Here is a 21,476-nt window from a genome sequence, read left to right as displayed (position 1 = left end):
GAGCGTTCCACTTATTTGTTCTTATACACAGTCAGGACTAAATCCACGGAATTGTAAATCAGCCATTAAAGAAGTGACTTTATTAGCATACTAATGGAGTTCCGGCTCTATGGCTGGCTTGATATGGCAGATGGAGTCACGTTAAGGCCTAATTCTGTTTATTAGGTCGGACACCGTGCTGTACTAAAAAAGCACAGATAAACCCAATGCACCTGTTTAAAGAGAACATCCCAGTGCTCCTGTCTAAACTGGGATGAATGACGACAAATCTGGACGGTAACCACAGTGCCACTAATGGGGGGAAAAAAACCCAATTAAGAGCTTTAATGACTTATCAAGGACTTCTTCATTATATACAAAACTCAGATTTCACACTAATATTGTAAAATAGCAGGTGACTCATGTGGAAGCTCTGCCCGACAGAATCATGAAGGATAGTTATGTCTCTTTGCAGCAGCTTAAGGTTAAAATGATGTAACAGACCATTAAGCATTAGCAAATGGCATTAGTTAGGAAAAGCTGAAAGCGGGGTCTTTAAGGTCAACATTGTTCCCATTTTAACAGCTTAATTCACGTCTCGCTTGTCACTCGTCTCAACTTACTGCTTCATGCTTCAGTTCAGTCTTTCCTGTACATGCGTGTTTTGTTATTTACTCCTCTACATGCTGACTGTAGCTTAAAATCCAGCTGATGGATTAAGACGGATTCTCTTAGGATCAAAACCACCAAGCACTGATTTACAAGTACGTGGCAAATTTTGGGACCGTAAAGCACACACAGATCTGGGTAAGAGAGCAGAAGAGGTTGCAGCTCGCTTGCAGCTCACTGAAGTCCCACGCTGTCAAGTGAAGCTTTTGCACCCTGCTGTCTCACCGAATCTCTGATTTCCTCTCAGACAGACACACCTGCAAACAAGGATTTAACTTGGATTGTAACATGGAACATTATCTCCTTCAGTGCTCCTCTTACACAGATCCAAGTCCTTAATTAGATTTACCTTTCCAAGGTTTGATTAGCTCAAACACAAGCTAACAGAACTCACCGCTGTGATGAGCATCACACGTCCTGCTGCTATGTCACCCGTATACCCCATGTCTTGAGTAATATGTCAGAAATACTTCCTGGGAATGTAAAAAGTCCCCCTACATCACTGTCTTTGATCTACTTATCGCAAAATCTCTGACTGAAACTGTCTGGCGCTCGTTGGCTTCAAAAGGTCAAAAAGTCAGTAGCAGGAAACTGGAAAGAAACTTTCTTGGTAAGTGGAAGTCTCTCCCAACATCCTTCGACTCTCTTTAATCTCTGTTATTGGACTGGGAGTGAACTGTGCATCTCTTTTGCATGCACGCTCCACATGCAGACGTTGACATTTTGTGATCTTTTTGCACAACCAAATGATTACCAGGTGCAAGAACAGCGCAGCCACTGTCTTTAAATGTGTGGTGATTTTGTCTCAACATCGCACTGGGAATATTTAACTGTGGAGAGTCAGAACTTGCACAGTCGCTGGCTAATAAGTAGTGCAAACGAGCCACTTTCCACAGTTTGATAACAAGTCAGAAAAACGGTGTAAATGAGGAGAGCTTTGAATTCAGCCGAACTGAAGAACGAGCTGACGAACCGCCAGCCAAGTTCAGACTAGACTAATGCACAAAAGCAGGGCTGCCAACTTCCACTTGAAGCTGAAACAATTTTAAAGAAAATATTCAATTTCAGTAATTTGGTGAACTGACCCACTAAAAGTCCAGAGCTGTGCCAGAGTGTAGCTTGTGTAGAGTGTGCCAGGCTTGTAGCTCCTCAATTATTGTTCTTAGCCAAATAGATCCTTTCACTGTTTCTACCTTCTGAAAGTAATCTTAGTTTTAGTTTCCTTTTTTTTTTATTTCTTAATATTCTGTTTGAGAGTGTCCTGCCATGACAGTAAGCAGCTTAGACCACAGCAGAACATGCACACACATACAGACTAAATAAGCAAGATAACCTCTCCGAGTGTGAAAAGATTTTAACTGTACCGGTGTGAAGGAACGCCCCTTTCCCCCCCATCAGTAGGACTATGGAAATACATAATCAGGTTTAAAAGCTACAGTTTTTCTGAAGCATGTAGATCTGTAGGTGCAGAACCACGGCAACAAGACGACACAAGAGTCTGACACTTTGCTTTTAGCTACTTTACTGATTAAAGCAGTCACATAAATGTAATTATAGAAAATGTTCCATGCATACCATTTATGTTGCAGCTTTTGCTAAAACCATCTAATTCAATCTGTTTCCCTGTCAGTCTACAGTCACTAGCCCATAATGAGAGCAGAAGCAGAATTATAGGAATACTTACAAATTTATTAAAAGAGAAAACTGAATTATCTATGGACATGAATATTCAGAGCCTTTCCTCAGTAAAAAGCACCTTCTGCAACCAGAACAGCTTTGGGTCTTTTTGGGAATCATGCAACCCGTTTTCACACTGGGATTTGGAGATTTTCCTGCCAGTCCTCCCTGCGGATCCTCCCCCGCTCTTTCAGGTTGAGTTGGGAATGTTGGTGAAAACCATTTCCACATCTCAGACATTTCCACTTGGGTTGGAGATTTTCTGCCACTCTCTTACCAAATACTCCGAGAAACAAGTTTATACAGCTTTAAAATTGTGCTAAAAACTGAAATGTATGTTGATCTAGATGAAGCTACAGATTTACTGAGTAAATCAGACCTTTTAGCTAATGAAGGGGAAAACGTCCATAATGTTATGATGGATCTTGAGGACTCAACCTGGGAGCAGCTGATCAGTAGCTAACACCAATATAAAGACAGATCAGTGTTTAGTCTGCTGTCAGATGACAATCAACCAATACTCATCTATTAATAATTATGACTGATTATGTCACATTTACTGCACAACTGACTGATCACTTGTAGATCCTGAATCTTCTGATATTAAATAATCTCAGAACTCCCATGAAAATGCTTTGAGAATCAAACACAACTTGAACTTTTGTTCACATTTAGTTAAACCCAACAAATCATCTGGGCTATTACTGAGTCTCATGTTGATCTCACTTGGATTGATTCTTGATTAGAAACGTTAAGCTCTGTAATGTTTATGTCCATGTTTGTTAGCCTACAATCCTCTCTGTGTTTAAGTGTTTTATTACTTTTAAATGCCTTCTTTGCACCATCTGTAAAGCTTTTAATATTTTATGTAAAGCACTCTGAATAGTCTTGTACATGAAATGTGCTGTACCAATAAACTTGCCTTGTATGTTATTTGTTAAACTCTGATATTCTGAGGTATTGATCTCTTCTTGGTCTTGTGATCCAGTTCTTGGTCTTCATACTGTCCAATTATTTTGTTAAACTAACTACAGATGGAAAAGATGTTATTAAATGAGTTACTGCACTTTGTTAAATCCCTTCATCAGCATTTTCTCTTGAAAGACAATAAGGTTGCATTTCTACAAATGTCATATCACATCACTACGGAGGTGACAGCTCATCTCCGCATTATCATTGTTTCTTTTTCTACCTACGAACATCGTGAGCCGAAGAGAGCAACTTAAACTAAACATGCAATTTTCTCATGATTAGAACATGTTAAAAACCATCCAGTTTCAACATGCCATCCCTGACGATGACAACAACTGGTGTTTCCTCTTGTAAACTTAACATACAGCGCAGCCTGAAGTAAATTTTTTGTTTTGATAACACTTGTGTTAAAATAATGTGATACAAGTGAGACGTCGCCACCCCTTTCCTATTTTAAACTTGATTCAACCCCAAAGCAAATTGTGACTAATTACACCAACAAAGTATGCAAATTAGACGGTGTTAAAGCACTGTATACTTTCACTGCTTCATTTTCTTCTGCTCTGATCCATTTACATGCTAACTCATCTGCCGTCATTTTGTGGGAATAAACATGAGATTTTTTTCCCCCTTTAAAGCTTTGATTTAAAAAGAAATGATGTACGTGTTGCAAAAGCAAATGTGCTGCTTTGAAGTTCACAAGCTTATTAAGAAAATGCCTGAAGCAAGATTCAGATGGAGCTCCCATCAAAGATAAACATGCAGGCCTTGAACCCCACTGACCGCACTGCATATCGGCTCCTACTTAACATCCTGGCAAACAAGTCTGAGTACAAAATTTTCATCTTACCAAGGAAAAGATGTTTATTTGTCATTTAGAACAACTTCCTTTTCATCTCTTAGGTATCCGAGAAAGTGGCGAGTGTGATGGTCAGAAAGATGATCTGCTGTGACCACAGATCATAGATCCTGTCATGCAATTCTGTCCTACGAAGGCCACAATCCTGCAGGTTTTCCAGGCTTCCCTGCTCCAACGCACCTGGCTTAAGTTAATAAGTCTCTGTGCAGACTAAGAGCTACAGATGAAACTATTATACATATAACAGATCACATAAACAGATAAGAAACTTTAATTAAAGATCAACGACAAGCAAAGAGTTTTACTCCAAAAGCTACGTAAGACTCTCGAGGGATTCTGGCCAACTGCAACAACGTAGCCAGAAAAAAGCCATGACTGTGAATATACCTCTCAACTGGGCAAAGACTGGATTAACATATCAGTGGGTTCACAACAAAGTCGCCAATGAAGGACACAACGATCGATAAATCACAGGGATCAGTTTATTTGTCACTTTTTGAATTTCATTATCAGGGTACTTTCACCCCGCTATGTGAAACCGTAACAGTCAACGACTCAGAGGGATCAGGCTACCATTTGTCTGAAGGAAGTCTCATTTGGAAAAAAAGGACAGAAAACTGAGACAAACTCTGCAGCTGCATTCAAAGTCACGATGCCATGACCTCGCTGCACACTCCATCTCCATCAGCGAAGGTCAGGGTACTGAAATTCTTCTGCTACACAGAAAATGCTTTCACACATTAGAGAACATCTATTTTCACTTCAGCAGCATGTCTGTGAGGGTGAAAGGTTGATTATAAGACCTGAGGAGGTCTCTGCATATATGTGTGCTGTAACACAGTCCAACGTTTCTCACTGCTAAGAGAGAGGAGCCACTCAGGGCTTTGTGAATAAACCCGTCCTGATCTGAACTACCTGTTTACACTAAACGCTGAAGCTGAATTAAAAAAGCCAAGACATCAGGTTGTAGGAAAAACAAGTAGTTCACTGTATAGTGTGACTAAAAGGTGCAGGTGGATGAAGGAACTTCACTGGACATACACTAACATCTATAAGTCATGAAAAACTATTGTTCTGTATTTAAAATCAACACGCTGATGCAGGATGTACTGGAAAACAACTCAAAAGTTAAAAACAAAACCCCTAAAAAAGATTAGATGTAAATTATTAGGGGGTGGGAATATTGGAAAAATCAAAAATCTGTTTTATTTGCTTCACAATTTTAAAATAAATTTTTTAGTTAAAAAAAATAAAATAAAATCTTTTATCAATAAAAACCATCTGGTATAAAATTTTTGTCATTTTTACTATTTTTAATTGACCTCTAACTTGTCTTCTTGGGCATTATAGCAGTATAATGATGGTCTGGCTACTTACTGTGTTGTTTTTTCCTAATTGAAATCAAGAAAAATGATGAGCAAAAAGAAGTTTTATACAATTTTTTTTTTTTTTTACTCTACAAAAATCAGCATTATCAAAGAATTGCGAGAATCGCAATTTAAACTGAATCAGCACCCAAAAAGTCAGAATAGAATCAAATCGGGACTAAAGCATATCGTCACAGCCCTATAAATGAAGTATGATATAAAACTGGAGCCATGTGGGAAATCCATCTAGAGGAGAAAACAAGCCTCCTTTCCTTTGTAGCTGTTCATTGACAAGCCTTTGTTTCCTCTTTGTATGTAGTGATTTCATCATTTAGATGCTGCCGTCACTCATTTTATAATATGTGGAACAAGTGCCAGCAAAGCAGGACCTGGAAATAACTAAAACATGAAGACATCGTACTAACCAGTTCATGGGCCAGAAGGCACTTAAAGCTCACTGACCTTCTGAAGCAAACAGGAACAAGGATTAAAAAATACCAGAAGGGAACCAGCTGGACCAGATTTGACCCCAGTTACACACAAGGACAATATTGTTGGTACCCTTCGGTCGATGAAGGAAAAACTCACAATGGTCACAGAAATTACTTGAATCTGAAAAAAACTAAAAATAGATAAAAAAATTCTTTGAAATTTAACCAATGAAAGTCAGACATTTCTTTTCAATCATGCTTCAACAGAATTATATGAAAAAAAATAAACTCATGAAACCGGCCTGGACACAAATAGTGGGACCCTTAACTTAATATTTTGTTGCACAATCTTTGTGTTAAGAGTCGACTGTGCAGAGGACATGGCGAGTAAAGTTGGGGAACGGCTTAATGAAACACTAAGCCAATATCAATGGGCGCCATCACTTCAAGGAAACAAACACAGCAGCTTCAAAGGCATTTTGACCAAATAGACACATTGCCATGACAACCAATTCAATGTCGTCTGAAGAATCGTGAAATCTGGGATTCTTTTAAACCTTGCATAAAATCTTTAATCATCATCAATCAGTGAGAGGAGGAACAGACTGGAGCAATAAGGATTTTGTGACATGAATTGGTTTCTGCACGAGGAGGAGAAAAACGATGCAGACGACCTTCACAACTCAGAGCACACACTTTCGCTCCAGGAAGTAGATGACTCAGAGTGGGTATTCATGTGTGTGTGTGTGTGTGTGTGTGTGTGTGTGTGTGTGTGTGTGTGTGTGTGTGTGTGTGTGTGTGTGTAGGCCAGGCTTCCACATTTATGAGAAGGAAAACTCAAACCTAGAACTTCTTCTGTGGGGCTGCTTTTGTTCTCTATACTTCAATCCTCAGTTGACATCTAACAAGTAAATAACAGCTCCTCCACGGCTATAACTAGATTCCTGGAATAGCTTTCAAACTTCCTAAGAGGAACGGATTCCTTCTGTTGCCAGTAAGCACCCCCTCTCTCTGTCACACACACACACACACACACATGCACAAACACAGCTGTATTTACAGGCTCACTGGGACAGAACTAGCCCATTTTCTAGTGTAATATAAAGACTGATGGCAGCTCTTGTGCGGGACAAACTGGATCCAGTAGAAGAATAGCTGGTTTGTGTACACTGGTGTTATTCTCTGTGTATTTTCATTACTGCCATGAGTCAAAACGGTATATCTGTCATTATATCAATCTTTTAGAAGCCGATCAGGGACTAGTAAACATTTATAACTAGTAGTAATATTAAGGTTAAGGTAATATTTTGGTCATCGTATGGTGACATCTTATTGGTTACAAAAAGATAAATTCTTTTGAGGAAATTGGTAATACGATGACATAAATGCAATTGTAATGTAATAATTATGATGCACAGGAGAATATTTGTCACACGAACAGTTTAAGGTGGAAACAGCTACCTTAATATGATGTGAGGCAGTTCATATTGAATGTTTCTGCTGAAACTTATTATCTAAAAACAGGAAAGGTAGCTTTTGTGCTAAAATCATAAATCCGCGCTGCAGATTAACTACATTCCTGTTTTTATTTCATGTCATGCTAATGTTAATGGCTTAATGAGGCATGATGATCACCTGGATTTAGCAGATGTGTATATACTATATGAATGTAGTCAGAAGTAATTACATATATATATAGTCAGATGTATATCTGCACATACATTTTTTCTTTTACATACCCAGTCCTGCATTAGGCAGTACTTCTTTTAAAACCGTATCCACAACCACAGGCGTTAATATTAGTTTTCCCTAATTCTGAACACTGTTGTCTTTTCCTCGATCCTTTAAGGTGGTATTCATCCCAAACTGTGCTTTAGCGCCACTCAAACAAAGCTAGTACTGTGTTGAACACAGAGTCTTCACTTCTCACACACAAAGCTGTTTGTCTTTTCAGGGAAATAACACGGTGGTGCCAACATGACGGCAGCCACGTGGACCGCTGTCAACGATTCCTTTTCAGAAAATATAAATGGACTTATTTTATTTTATAATATCTATATCAATTGAAAGAAATTTCTAAAGCAAATTCCACTTTTTTTGTCAGATTCCTTTGACTTTACTACAAACTGCTCCTTTAAACAACAGCAAACCAAGGCCTGAATATCTGATTGTGGAGTAGGTGATGGGGGGGGTCTTTAAAATAAAATAGAAAGAAAGCCTCTAATTCAAGTCCTAATTTGCTTTGTGGAGAGATCTTTGATTTAAAACTTTTTTATTGTTTCTTGAAGTGAACGATTTTGTTAGTTAAGAGCGAAAACGCAGCATGCATGCTGCAGAGTTAAACAGAGCCTTGTCGTTCCTTTCACTCTGCTCCTTACCTGGGAGAGAAAACAACCTGCTACATCCTTGGGTGACAGAGTCTAACCATCATTCACCTGGCAGTGAATTAGAGGAATGAGGGCAGTTGCTGGAGGATATTTGCCTGAGCTTGCAACAGGCATGAGCAAAGCCTAGTTTTCCAGAGCAGTAAGCAGAGCAGCTCACATGCTGGTTTAGGGCAAACTCTCCACAGCATCCATCTTTTTTAGCGCCCTGATGAGGCGGATACTCAGAGGACAGACCGCTGGAGAAGAGTGGAAGCTATTGTTAGAGGCCTGCTCAGCCAGCCTCTCTGCTGGTTCAGAGTTTTAAAGTGCATTCAAGCAGGACATGCTTCATATTAGATGTAAAGAGGAAACAACTGTTTTCTTATACTTGTAAAAATCAGGCATGCTGCAACGCTAAGGTTTCACACACGTGTCCGTTCAGTTTAATCTAAAAGTGCCAGAGGAATCCATGAGAAAACAGAAACACAACACGGCAGGGCCGGATTAAAAGTGGACAGGTCCCTGGGCCCAGAGTGTTCCAGGGGCCCCGTTCCACACCATAACGTTGTAAATGTTGTGATTGATACATTTCTTCTCTTCTCTCAGCCAGTGGTACCAGTAGCAATACAAACTGTGGTGTAACTATCTGGCTTTTATGTACATTTTGTTTCATGTCCAAACTGCTGGTGTTTTCCCAACGTGGGCCCCACATGTTCCCCCAATGGGTGTGGGCCCCTGGGCCCGTGCCCATTATGCCCATTGGATAATCCGGCCTCGCAACGCGGTACGCCGTGTGGCTACGTTCACACTGCAGCTTAATGCTCAACTCCAATTTTACCATTAAATCCGATTTCTTTGCTTTGCTGTTCACATCATGTTTTTAAATATGACGTGTCTGCGGACTGCGGTGTGGACAGCTCGCACTTCTGAAGCGACACGCTGAACATTAACGACGTCACACACAGAATGGAAGAAACCGGTGCTGTCATTTACAGGCTTCTGTTAAAACAGTGTCTTTGCAGCAGTTGGCAAATTTGTGAGCTGTTTCTGGTACAAAGGATGAAGAGGAGAAAGATATTTAATGTTCGCTATGATGTCTCTACGCAGAACAGTTGCTGCCACATCAGTACGGAGGAGTGTGTGGAAGCAGAACCGGGAGTGGCGGGATCACGATGCGAGTGAGTTCTTCCAAAACTTTAAAACGTTAAGAAATACCTCATACACAGACTTACGAGGTGCGCCGTGTTGTTCAGGAAATACATCACCTTGAGAAAGTGAATAAAAGTGGGGCTGTACTGGTTACCAGTGGGGGCCGGTTACTGTTTTACTGTTCACCATCACCAACTCATGTCTTCATGCATGAGTACAGCAAACTACTTCAGGAAGACTGTCTTCAGGGGCAGTAAATGCGACCTGGCCATTCTGCATCTATGTTCACACTACAGGCTGAAGTGGCCCAAATCTGGTGTTTTTGCCGCTATGCGACCTGTAACCAGAGGTGTCAACTCCTGGTCCAGAAAGTAAAAGTCCTGTCATGTTTTTGGATGTACATTTAGAACAAGTGTTTTCACTAACAGGCTCGTTTACCTGGCAAATAAACTCTGTTCATTAAATTCAGCTGGTTAGGTGACTGGTTGGAACAGCTGCCGGACCGGACTTTTACTTTCTGGACCAGGAATTGACACCCTGGCCTGTAACTGAGCTTAACGGACTGAATGACACAGATCTGATATTTTCAAATGCGACCCAGGCCGCTTGGATATGTGGTCCTAAATTTGAAGCGTATCTGATCTTTTGCCATGCAACTTCAGTCTGAACAGCCAGGTTGCGTTCAATGTGACTCTGACATCATTCTGGAGCGACTCGAGGCAGATGATGTAGTCAGGCATGAGGACATGACGACAGAGCAAACAGCGGATCTGATGCCACAACAGGCTAGGCGAGGTGTGCTAACCTGCCCCCACAGCCTCGCTCCTGCTCACTTTCTCAGGGCGGTGGGTCTTCTGAACCACATCACACACCTGGAAAGTCTTGAGGTGATGTGTTGACAGATGTGTAAAATGTATTTCTTGACATACAAAAGTTTTGGAAGAACTCCAGCTTTGTGAAACCACTCGCATCCTGATCCCACCACGCCTGGATCCGACACTGCTTCCACTCACTCCTCTTTATATAAATGGCGAAAAGTTGCTCTAAATTTGGACGTCATGGCAAAATTAGCTTCTTTCTATATTTAATCTTTTTTACTAGAATCCGCTCCCAAGCTGGCGGACTGCGGCCACACATTGTTATTAACAGAAGTCAGTAAATGACAGTACCGGTTACCTCCGTATTTGTTTTTGTAAACATTGTCCTGTGTTTCACGTCAATAATGTTACACTGAGTTACTTCAGTTCATACCGCAGTCCGCAGACAGGTCCCATTTAAATGTAATATGAACAGTGAAGCAAAAAATCAGATTTGACCAGAACATTGTGCATTAAGACCTGCAGTGTGAGCGTAGCCAAACAAAATGTATCAGATGCAGTAACAAGTTAAAAGTAGCCTAAATCTGTCTGAAAAATGTCAAATTCAATGTGACTTTTACTGTTGACACGGTCAAACTAATCAGATATGGATCACGTTTAAACAAAAAACTGGGATTCAGGTCACATGTAGCTGCAGCGCGAACACGGCTGCAGTCGTTGCGTCATCTGACATCACGTTGGCACAAAGGGTGACCAGCAAAACTCTATAGGCAAACATGGCATCCTTGTGTCATTGCTCGTCACGAAATGCAAGTCAACTAGACTCGAGCGTACACACACCACACACACATGCAGATACAACAGTAAGTGACAGCTGAGCACTTGTTCGTAGATGCTCATCAGTTCCTATTGTCCTCAGGCTGCTTTTTGCTTACTGCAGGGCTGCTTTCAGGCATGCTGCGCCACAACACACGGACACACACCTGACCTTGCATCCTGCATTATGAGAGGCAGTGAGGTGACATCTGGCTAGAAAAATAAAAACAACTTAAAGTCCCAAACAGACCACCTGTTCAGGAGTTAGCGTTTATATTATGTGTGCATGTTGACAGAAATTTGATGTGAAGTTCAAATGAGCCGAATCCTCATCTGACCTAACAAAGTACTTTAATAGTTGTCTTGTCGAGCTGCAGAGGAGCTGAGACAAGGCTCCAGTCTGCTGTGGGATCCAAATCCCACAAGTAGCTGTCTGCATTAACTCTGGTAGCATCATTACAGTGTTGTATGCTCACCATCCCTGGACAGCTGTTTCGGGCCTCCAAGGTGTTCCACTTTCAGGTGAGCACTGTAATTATAATGTACCACCTCCTTAATCAGACACGCCACTTAGAAAATAGTTTTATATCCTCACAAATGGGGCGCACATTCGTTAGCCACACCAGGGTGGTTCTGGGTTTTGCCCTGCAGAGTCCCGGCTCTGTCTGTTGAAACTGGATCAAGCCCTCCTCCAAGATGGACCAGCATTTCCATTACATTTTTTAGCAAAATAAAAGAGATATTTGTAAGTTTCGACAAACAACAATTGCAATTTGCAGACTTTACATTGAACAGTGTTTAGCGCATTAGCCTCAAGTCTCGTAAAATCTTGTTTCTCTCACGAGACTTTATTTATTTATATTTTTATTTTATTGAATTTCCCTTTGGGGATTAATAAAGTATTTTTCATTTAATTTAATTTCTTTTTCCAAATATTGCCGCTTATGCAAGGTAGCCACATAGCTTTATTTTGGGGTTTTCTATGTCTTGCGGAGAGTTTGCAACAGACTTTTAAACCTTTTCTCCCTTATTTTCTTTTGTGAAACTAAAAAATTCTGCTGTTCTTTGTTCCATATTGCACCATCTTTACTGGAAATGAACTGGTCATGGCCCCTCACGTCACGTCCAAGGACATGTTAATGCAAATAAAGTGGTTCCATTACAATTTTGTGATATATTTCTGTATCGAAACGCCTGAAAAACCACCTCATTAGAGTGCATAAACTTTTTAGCGATAGCTGAGGCATTTTTTGAAATGTAGGTGTTTTCATTAGCATTTTTTTAAATGGCCATATTTTTGAGTGATGAAAACGCACCTGGCTGGGTGGATTCTCACTCAAGCAACTTCTCTTCTTCAGATAATGGAATGCCGTAGATAATGGAAACTCCAGGTAGGTACAGATGTCAAACAACCATGCTGAACTTTTACTGTGTGGTGTATCTGTCTCAAGTAGTATTTGGAAAAGTCAACCAAAACATAGTCCAGTAGATCGATAAAGTTAGAAAATAAGAAGAAGAAAAAAAAAACCTCAACATGCAAAAAAAAAGTTTATTTTTTTCCCTTTCTGTAAAAAGCCTAGCTGGGTTGAAATTGGTGTCAGTTTCCAACATCAAAATGACTTTCCAGGCATTTGGCACAGCCGTCAACATAATCAATCAAACGAGGCGACCAGGTCTAATTCAGAATTAAGAGCTGATTTAAACCTCTATTCCTAACTAGCTAATTGATCCGTCTTCCTCCTGCCTGTTCTCATTAGGTTTGAGCTACAGTAACAACACTAAACCTGATCAATGCTGGCTTTATCAGAGATTTCTCTGTGGTTTTCCCTTCAGATAGTTAAAGGTATAATCATATTTACACCTCCGCAACCCAGCTCTGGATGAGCAAAAGTAAATGGATAGATGGGTCATATTTACACTGAAATGAATTCACTAATATCAAGGCAGCCTGAATAATATATCAGAGAACCATATGGCAAAATTTTACCAAAGCAGTTTATTCATATTCCTGGCCAAATCTCACCATGTAACCAGGTTGTAATGAAGCACAATGCACTTCAAACAACAGATAAATCAATCAGCATACACATAATACATGGCCGTTGCTCATCCTGAATCATGAAGTTCCTTGTCCAGGTTTGAACGTTTTGTCATCTTTTATTTCTATGTTTTGTTTTGTGTTTTTTCTTGTTTTTGTTTTTAGATTTCATTATGTTCAAATAAACTTTTTCAACCAATCAATCAATCAGGTTGGAACAAAACAATAAAATTCAGAGTTAAAAATTTCAACATAAAATTATTTGATGAAGTATGAAACAACACAGGGGGTCTGAAAAAGAATAGTTTCTCCCAAAAAAACATCAAATCCACTTAGTGATGTGAACAAGAAGGAAGCCCTGATGTGAACAATAATGCTAGAAATGTCTTCATTGGTCCACAATTACCTGGAGCAGTTCTCCATCTTTATTCATGATACTTAACATAGAATATTGAACTGGAAGCAGGACACCACTGCTGTTCTCCTGGCTACACAAAAACAAGGAGAACAAACAAACAAACAAAAAGAGCAGCTTGACACCAAGCAGCAGCCTCTAACAGTTAAAAGTGAAATGCAATAAACTGCAGTTCCCCCTCCATCCACTAGGGGCTCCAAAACAGAGCAAATCCCCAAACAGCCCAATGTTAAAAAGCCCAACTTCACAGCATAAATAAACATGTTTACAGCTTGGTACAAAAATCCATTTAAGGTTTAACATGTCAGGTTTATGTTCATGACAACAGTAGGGGGAGTGAATGTCTTTATAACTCCTCCGTTTAGAAGTAATTTCATCTGAAATTCTGGATAATTAGAGGTGTGTCCTTGATTGACAGGTACCCAATATCCTGCTGCAAGATAAATGAATGTATTAAAACCACGGTTTTTAGCAGGTTAATGGTGTGATTTAGCTTTAGCCCCCGTACCTCCATTAGCCCCCATAGCTCCTATTACCTCTGGGTTAGCTCACTTAGCTCTTAGCTACAGGCAGGTCAGAGTTTGATAGATGTGAATCATCCACCCCCACACTCACAGCACCCAATCACTTTAATCAGCTCCACCTCTGAACATTTTTGTATTTTCCAGGACAGATGGCAAGTGTGACGCCACCAAAAAGGCGATGGTATGAACCGCCCAATGAGCTTCAATCAGCTCTTCAGAAACCTACACGGAGGCTCCGCCCATCTTTTAAATTCAGTCTATGCTTGACACTCAGTTTGGACAAATTTTGTGATGTTAGACGTTGGAGCTAAGTCTTAAAATAGGATTATGGTCATTACACAATTCTGAACCATTTATACCAGTACTTCAACTAGACTAGACTCACTGCATAAAGAATGTGAATAATACAACAGGAAATTGGAAAATAAGTACAAAACACACACAAAGACATGCATTCACACACGCACGCAAACAAATAATTGCAAAGTTTCAACTTCTCTGTTTTACTTCCAGGCAGGTTTTGATGCTTTTGCAATATTTTCAATATTTGTACCTTCATGGGGGTTTCGATGGGTTGGACAAATGCCTGCAGGGACAGAAGTGCTAACACGATTTTCCTGTTTTTTGTACGCACCACTTGTGCAGCACTCCAGGTTACAAAACCTGGCAGGAGCATGTTCGGCAGTAGGAAGCCAAAGTAGCTGGGGTGCCAGGTTTTTTGATGTCAGTTTTATGGGAAACGCTATTCACCAAGTTAAAAACAAGGCAAACAAATACAACATAAATCTGCTCCAGAATGGTTTTAAGTGACTTTGACAGTCAGACTGTGTAAAGACATCAATCCTCAGTATGACTGTTTATTAGATTGTTTTCCATGAAGACACAATATTATACTGTTCATGTTGATGCATGTGTAATTAGTGTAGTGTCTATACATGGGACTCAGATAATCCATCACTTTTATGAGTAAAGGATCCAGGACACCATATTTCCTACAGAGTTTTCATACAGTAGCGATTCTTTCTTGCCAGTGAAATAATCAGAACTTCCTTAATGGACTGGCAGAATGACTGCAACATGCAACATACTTGATTATCTGAACTGCTTGACGTCCCATTAGCAGGCAGAGCCATTACAGCTTCAACTGTCAAAACAAGCTGGTGCAGGATGCTATTCCGACAAACATGGAAGCGGGCTCTCCCACTCAGCTGAAACAAACAATAAAATGTGAATATACAGCCTCGAGTCACATCCTCCTCTGGACAACAGAAGAACGCTCAAAGACTTGATGTAAATCTCCCTGATGCCATCTGAATGAATGAAAAAAGGGACTAAATGACAGCGATGACTGGCAGAATAGCAAGGAGGAGGATAGAAAACAATGTTTGCAGATGGGAAACCACAGGAGACAGCCCACAAGGTTCCAAATGGAAGAAAGGCAGAGATAAGATGGAAAACTGAGGTTTGAGAAGGTTTAATGGGGGGAAATGAAAGAGGCAAGCGTGACGAAAAATGAGAAAAATGAGAGAAGATCCGGAAATGTGGAAAGAGAGGAGAAGAGGACTGGATTTGATATGGGAGGAGATGTGATGAAAAGGGATGCAAGAAGTGAAGATGAGACCGTGTGGGCCTGAGAAAAGCTCCCAGATGTTTCTCAGTGCAGCTAATCTGCATCCTAATAAGTGAGCAGGAAACTAATCAACTCATACAGTTCTGCCTGTCAGTCTCTCTCTTCATCTCTTTCCCACACACACAAACTCACATACGCGACACACACTTGGAGACTTTCATGCACAGACAGCCCCTCCCGCTTTCCTTCCCATCGCCCATCATTTTATCCTTCTTTCTAATTCTGGAGTTTACGACTTCTCCCATCTCCTCCCTCTTCGGCAGTAATCATCCATCCATCTGTCCACCAAGCAACCACTTTGCCTCTTACAGCTTAATGTGGATCCACTCTGCTTTGTGTAAAACTCGACAGTCGTGCTCGTCCTCATCATAAACCTAGAAAAGACACGCAGACTCTATATGCAACCGTCTTTCAATGTCGGGGTCAAGTGAGTACGATTTAAGTGATCAAAAGAAAATGGAAACTAAAGTGTTTCTTAAAATAATACAGGAAGTCTGAGACAACATACAGGATGAATTTATACCACGCAGACAAGATTCTTCCCAGGTTACAGCAGATAAAAAGAGCATTATGTTTATCCTTCATAAATGGCAACAGAGAATAAGAGAAAGAAAGGAATCAATATACAGCTTGGCAAAGAATATAATCCAATGCCTTCTTCCACCATTAAAGTAAAGTACGTACTGCAGTGTGTGAATAAATGATCTTTACCTCATTCTCTCCTGCAAGCTCAGCATCTTTCTCCTCCGAGCACCAAACATGGTCAAATATCAAACAAGCTTTGTTTTCTGTGGTAATAAATGGACCAACTGGCATTAAACTGTAGATGGAAAGGTTTAGTAAAAACCTCAGCTTGATTCATTTCAACAATCCTTCTAAAAATTATGCAAGGTGATGGAAACCCTCCATAAATACACGTTCAACGGGTCCAAAAGCAAAAATCTCAACATTTATCCAAACCTTGTTGGAGCTAACTTACATTTTAATGCCAAGACACGTTTAGCAACAGACACAAGCCTTAAACGCGAGGAGTGTAAGGACCTGCAGTGGCACAGGCTGAAGCCTAACCAGGGGTGTCAAACTCCAGTCCTCGAGGGTCAGTATCTGGCAGGTTTTTGTTGTTTCCTTCTACCAACACAGCTGATTCAGATCAAATAGATACAGCAGCTTCTTGTCGACCTATTTATGAATTTAGGTCAGGTGTGTTGGAACATGGAGACAACAAAGACCTGCAGGATACCGGCCCTCCAGGACTGGAGGTTGACGCCTGTGCTTAAACCCATTAAATGATGCTGTTTTTCTACACAGCTTTGCCTAAAACATAAGCGTTGTGGTTGTTTATCCAGCACAGTGTTAGAAAGTGTTAGCAAGTGTGTCCAAAGTTGGTCCTCAAAGGCAACTGTCCTGAAGGTTTTTCTGTGTTTGCCTGCTTCAACACACCTGACTCAAACTAAACACAGCCTGTCAAGGCTGCATGATACAGGGAAAAAATGACACTGATTTTTTTCTAACCCTGTCATATATAGGCTCTATTACAACGTGAAAATACAGGAAATTTCAACAGATGACTGAAACAGCGCTTTAAGTCCTGCTGCAATCTTGTTTTCATTGGACTTGCACTGATCTCACCTGTTTTTGTGAATGTCACAAGTCTGTTTTTTCTCTGTATTTGAGATCTTTGATTGATTGCTTTATTCCGTTACATCTTCAGTAAATCTTTTATCCTATCATGTTCAAACATGAACTGTGTTTTACCACAAAGGCTTGTTATTGTCAACACAGACACAACCCTGCCTCCTGCAGGTACCCTTGAAATTGATGGAAGCATGTTGAGTCCATGTGCCTCCTACACTGCAGGACCTGTGATGTGACTCTTGCACATGCATACACTGTGATAACGATGCTTAAACAATATATTGAGCAGCTCTGCAGCCTACGAAGTTCTGCACAATATATTGTTTATTTTTGTCAGGTGTGTTTGAGCCGGGATACAATGAAAACCTGCAGGAACGTGGCACTTCAGGACTGGTGCTGGTTTTAAGACTCTTTTACCAAACCAGGTGCAATCAGCATCAACAGCAAACAAAACATGACTGATTCTACTCAGATAAAAATGTCCCACCTTCCAATGTGAAAATACCATATTTTCACTCAATGAAAAGTATCGCAGAGAGCCAATTGTGTATAATTATGTACAATTATATAATTATCTTAACAAATAAAATTCACAGATTGTGTTTTGAACCATTTCAAATGAGCCAAAAGCTGTGACTAATCTTTCACATAATAATTAACATTTAGCCTGTTATTTGATTCTGGATGAAAGTGGTCTTAAGTTTTCACCAATGACTGTATATAAAAAGATAAACGAAGCCTCCGTGACGTCACCCATAGGTTTCTGAATAGCTGAATTGAAGCTCGGTGTACGGTTCCTACCATCGCCATCTTGGCAGGGGCATGCATGTTGTCTCGCCCGGAAAATACAAATATGAGCAAAGAGGTGGAGCTGAGAGGGGGGCTGTGAGAATCATGGTGGATGATTGACATCTAGCAAACTCCGACCTGCCTATAGCTGCTCCTGTTATCTCCGGGTTAGCTCGGAGATAACAGGAGCAGTTAGCTGGTAAGCCCACTTACACGAAGGTAAGTGGGCTAAAGCTAAGTCACATTGTTAACCGGCTAAAACCCGTGGTTGTTCTGCGTTTTTCTTATTTGAAGCGGGAGATTGGGTACCTGTCAATCAAAAGGACACGCCCCTAGTTATGCTAAATTTCGAGATTAAATTACTTTTAAACGGGCGAGTAAGAAATAAATTCACTCCCCCCACAGTTGTCATGAAGGTAAACCTGACCTATTAAACCCAAAATGTATTTTTGAACCAGGCTGTAAACATGTTTATTTCTGCTGTGAAGTTGGTCTTTTGAACATGGGAGTCTATGGAGATTTGTTCTGTTTTGGAGCCCCTAGCGGATGAAGGGAGATCTGCAGTTTTATGCACTTCGGCACTTTTAACCGCTGAAGGCTTCGTCCATCTTTCATGTACAGTCTATGGTTTTGACTGACACACGAAACTGCCGGAGCTGTTGGAGGGCAACGTTTGTATAAAGGCCACTCAGAAGTCAGTGGGACAGATCTGGAGCTTTGGTGCTGTACTCACAGCTGCTTTTGCTTTAATTAATGATGCGCAGCAAGTTTTCAGTGAGTATTCTGTATTTTTTCAGGCTTGCTTGGTGTCATGTAAGAACACAATTAGGTGGTTTTTTACCAACTGACCTAGGACAACATTTATGTTTAGACAGTAAACAATTAAAAATTACTCCATCCTAGACCGGCAGTGATTAGTGACTGGACCTGAATGTATCCTGACTCTGTCCTCAGTGAGCTAGCATCTGTGATTGACCTATTTCAGCTTCTACTTTTGCACTCTTAAGCTTATTACATACTCCAGTTCTCACTTCTGGTGGCGTATGTAACAGGCTTTACTCATCAGACATTACTTTGCTCATTCCTACATTAACTTGGCTGCTATCCTCTGTTTTTTTTAAAAATTGAAATAAATGTATTTTTACTTTCACATGAACACACATACTGATTCAGACACTTTGCGGTAATGCGTATAGCCCTGGTAGTTGTGAGTTTATTCTCCATTTTGTTTGGATATGTAATTTCAGACAGGAGGCAGGAAAAGAAAGAGACCTTGTCAAGAGTAAGTTAACACAGCCAACTGGTGATTAGATAACTGATGATTCATGTTAGGATCAGGTCGAAACTGCCACACTGGTGTGACAGTGAAATAAGAATAATTTGGACTGTAACCAAGCTTTGTATATGGGATTATATCTTCATTGTTATAATGGGTAATTTGACTGGATTGTATATGTCGAGGGGTCTGGGTCTCATAAAGCCCTCACAGAGAAGAACACTAAACCGAAAGAAAGACATGGATGTAATAAAGCAGTGCACTGCAGAAATGTATATGAAATACACCTAAACACTTTGGCAGCAATGTGATACATTAATCTGTTAATGCCACAGCCTTTAAAAAGCTGGAAAGTGATGACTAAGTGATTCACTGAGAGATGCACCAAACAAGAAGAAATTACTTTGGATGCTCCGGCATACATAAAAAGAGTTTAAAAATCTATTTTAACAGTTTGCTCTGCTTTATGTGAAAAGTTATTGACTTTGGTTTTGTTTTATTTAGGTTAAATGGCTTTTTTGTGAACTATTATTCATCCAATGAAACGACACGTTTATCCTCTAAGAGGTAGATGTATGAAGTTACATAACGTTTACCGTTTTTATTACAACAGATGAAAGGAGGAAATGCAAAGCATATGTTGTAAAATCTCATACAATGACAAAGTGGTGAAAATTATTGTTATAAAGTGGGTTTTTTGGACTGTACTTGACCTCCATGCTGTGCAACAAATACATGCATGAACAAGCAGCATTGGAGGCCCTCACAGCTATGGCACCACTCAGCCTATTGTCACCGCTTACCCTGGCAACCCCCCACCCATGCTTCTCTTGCCCTCACATGCAGCCAGTTTCCACATCGGGTCATTTAGGCTTTAAAACTGTCTCTTCTGGGGCCGATTTCTATTTCAGTGATTGAGAAGCACACATATTCTGGATGGGATTAGTGTCAGATGTATAAAATTTGTTACAGATATCTTGTTTTATGTTTGAGTTATATCAGTTTTGTTTTTTAGTGGCTAGACATCACACTTTGAGGCCCCGTCCCTCCTACACGCCTCAACACAACTTTCAATCACACGTGCCTCCTGAGCATGCTGACCAAATTTGGCGTCAGTTTGATAAAAGCCCTAGGACGAGTTTGATTAAATGCAAGGTAGGTAAAACACCAAAATGGCGACTTTGACCTAAGGCTGCGTTTCTGTAAAGACAATTTTTTGTTTACCCTGTCATGTAAAATGTGTTTCAATTTTTCATGAAGATTGGTGACATCCAGTGGCCGGGCACCTAAAACAGATAGTGCTCTCATTCAATTTCACCCGACCAGTCCCGAGCACCCCAAAATACAAATTTCTTTACATTCCAATGAGGGTGTAGGCAAAATTTGGCGAGTTTTCGAGGATGTTTAGGCTCCCAAAATATTGCAAAAAATGCAATTCAATGGGGAGAGTAAAAAACACTTGCATTTCAATAGGCCTTTGCACTGCCTTCGGTGCTCCAGCCTAATAAAAAGCAAAAATAGCAGCCTTATGATGCCATAAAGGAAAAGTCAGAGGATTACCACATTCATTGCAATCTGACTTGCATGAATGTTGACTATCCTCTCTACAATACAGATATTAATCTCATAGTGTTGTGTGAAGTAAGGTCAGAGGATCAGTAAAGTCTGGATTCTTTCTCACAGAATCACAAATGCTGAGAGAAAATTCATCCAAATCCACCACAAGTTGAGATGTCTTTCATGGTGAACCAAAACAAACAGAGAAAAGGAGAGAATAAGGCTACCATTTCCCAGTGTCATATATTTACCAGGACCTTAAATAACTCTCTGCCTTTCTGTAGTTGCTTTATCTAAATACCATAAAGTCCACATATTAATATAACACTATCTGTTTTCCAGTAAAAAAACAACAAAGTGAAGGTCTCCGCTAACTCCATGCATTATGTGAATAATTCTTTTAAAACTTCCCATGTCCACAATTCTTTCCAAAGTTTTATGGAATCGAAGTTAGACCAAACCCATTCTCAAAAGAAAAATCACAAAAATCCACCTAAACTCCTAACAGA

General features: G+C 40.2%; 1 protein-coding gene across 1 annotated transcript in view; it reads right to left on the bottom strand.

Annotated features, from left to right (window-relative positions):
• The window catches only part of itfg1 (integrin alpha FG-GAP repeat containing 1), a 199,768-nt gene that overhangs the window by 62,087 nt on the left and 116,205 nt on the right, over nt 1-21,476 (bottom strand). The window lies entirely within an intron of this gene.

The sequence above is a fragment of the Telmatherina bonti genome, assembly GCF_933228915.1.
Source record: "Telmatherina bonti genome assembly, chromosome: 1".
NCBI classification, from domain to species: domain Eukaryota; kingdom Metazoa; phylum Chordata; class Actinopteri; order Atheriniformes; family Telmatherinidae; genus Telmatherina; species Telmatherina bonti.
The sequence above is the reverse complement of the archived record's forward strand: the minus strand, read 5'-3'. Positions and strand labels throughout refer to the sequence as shown.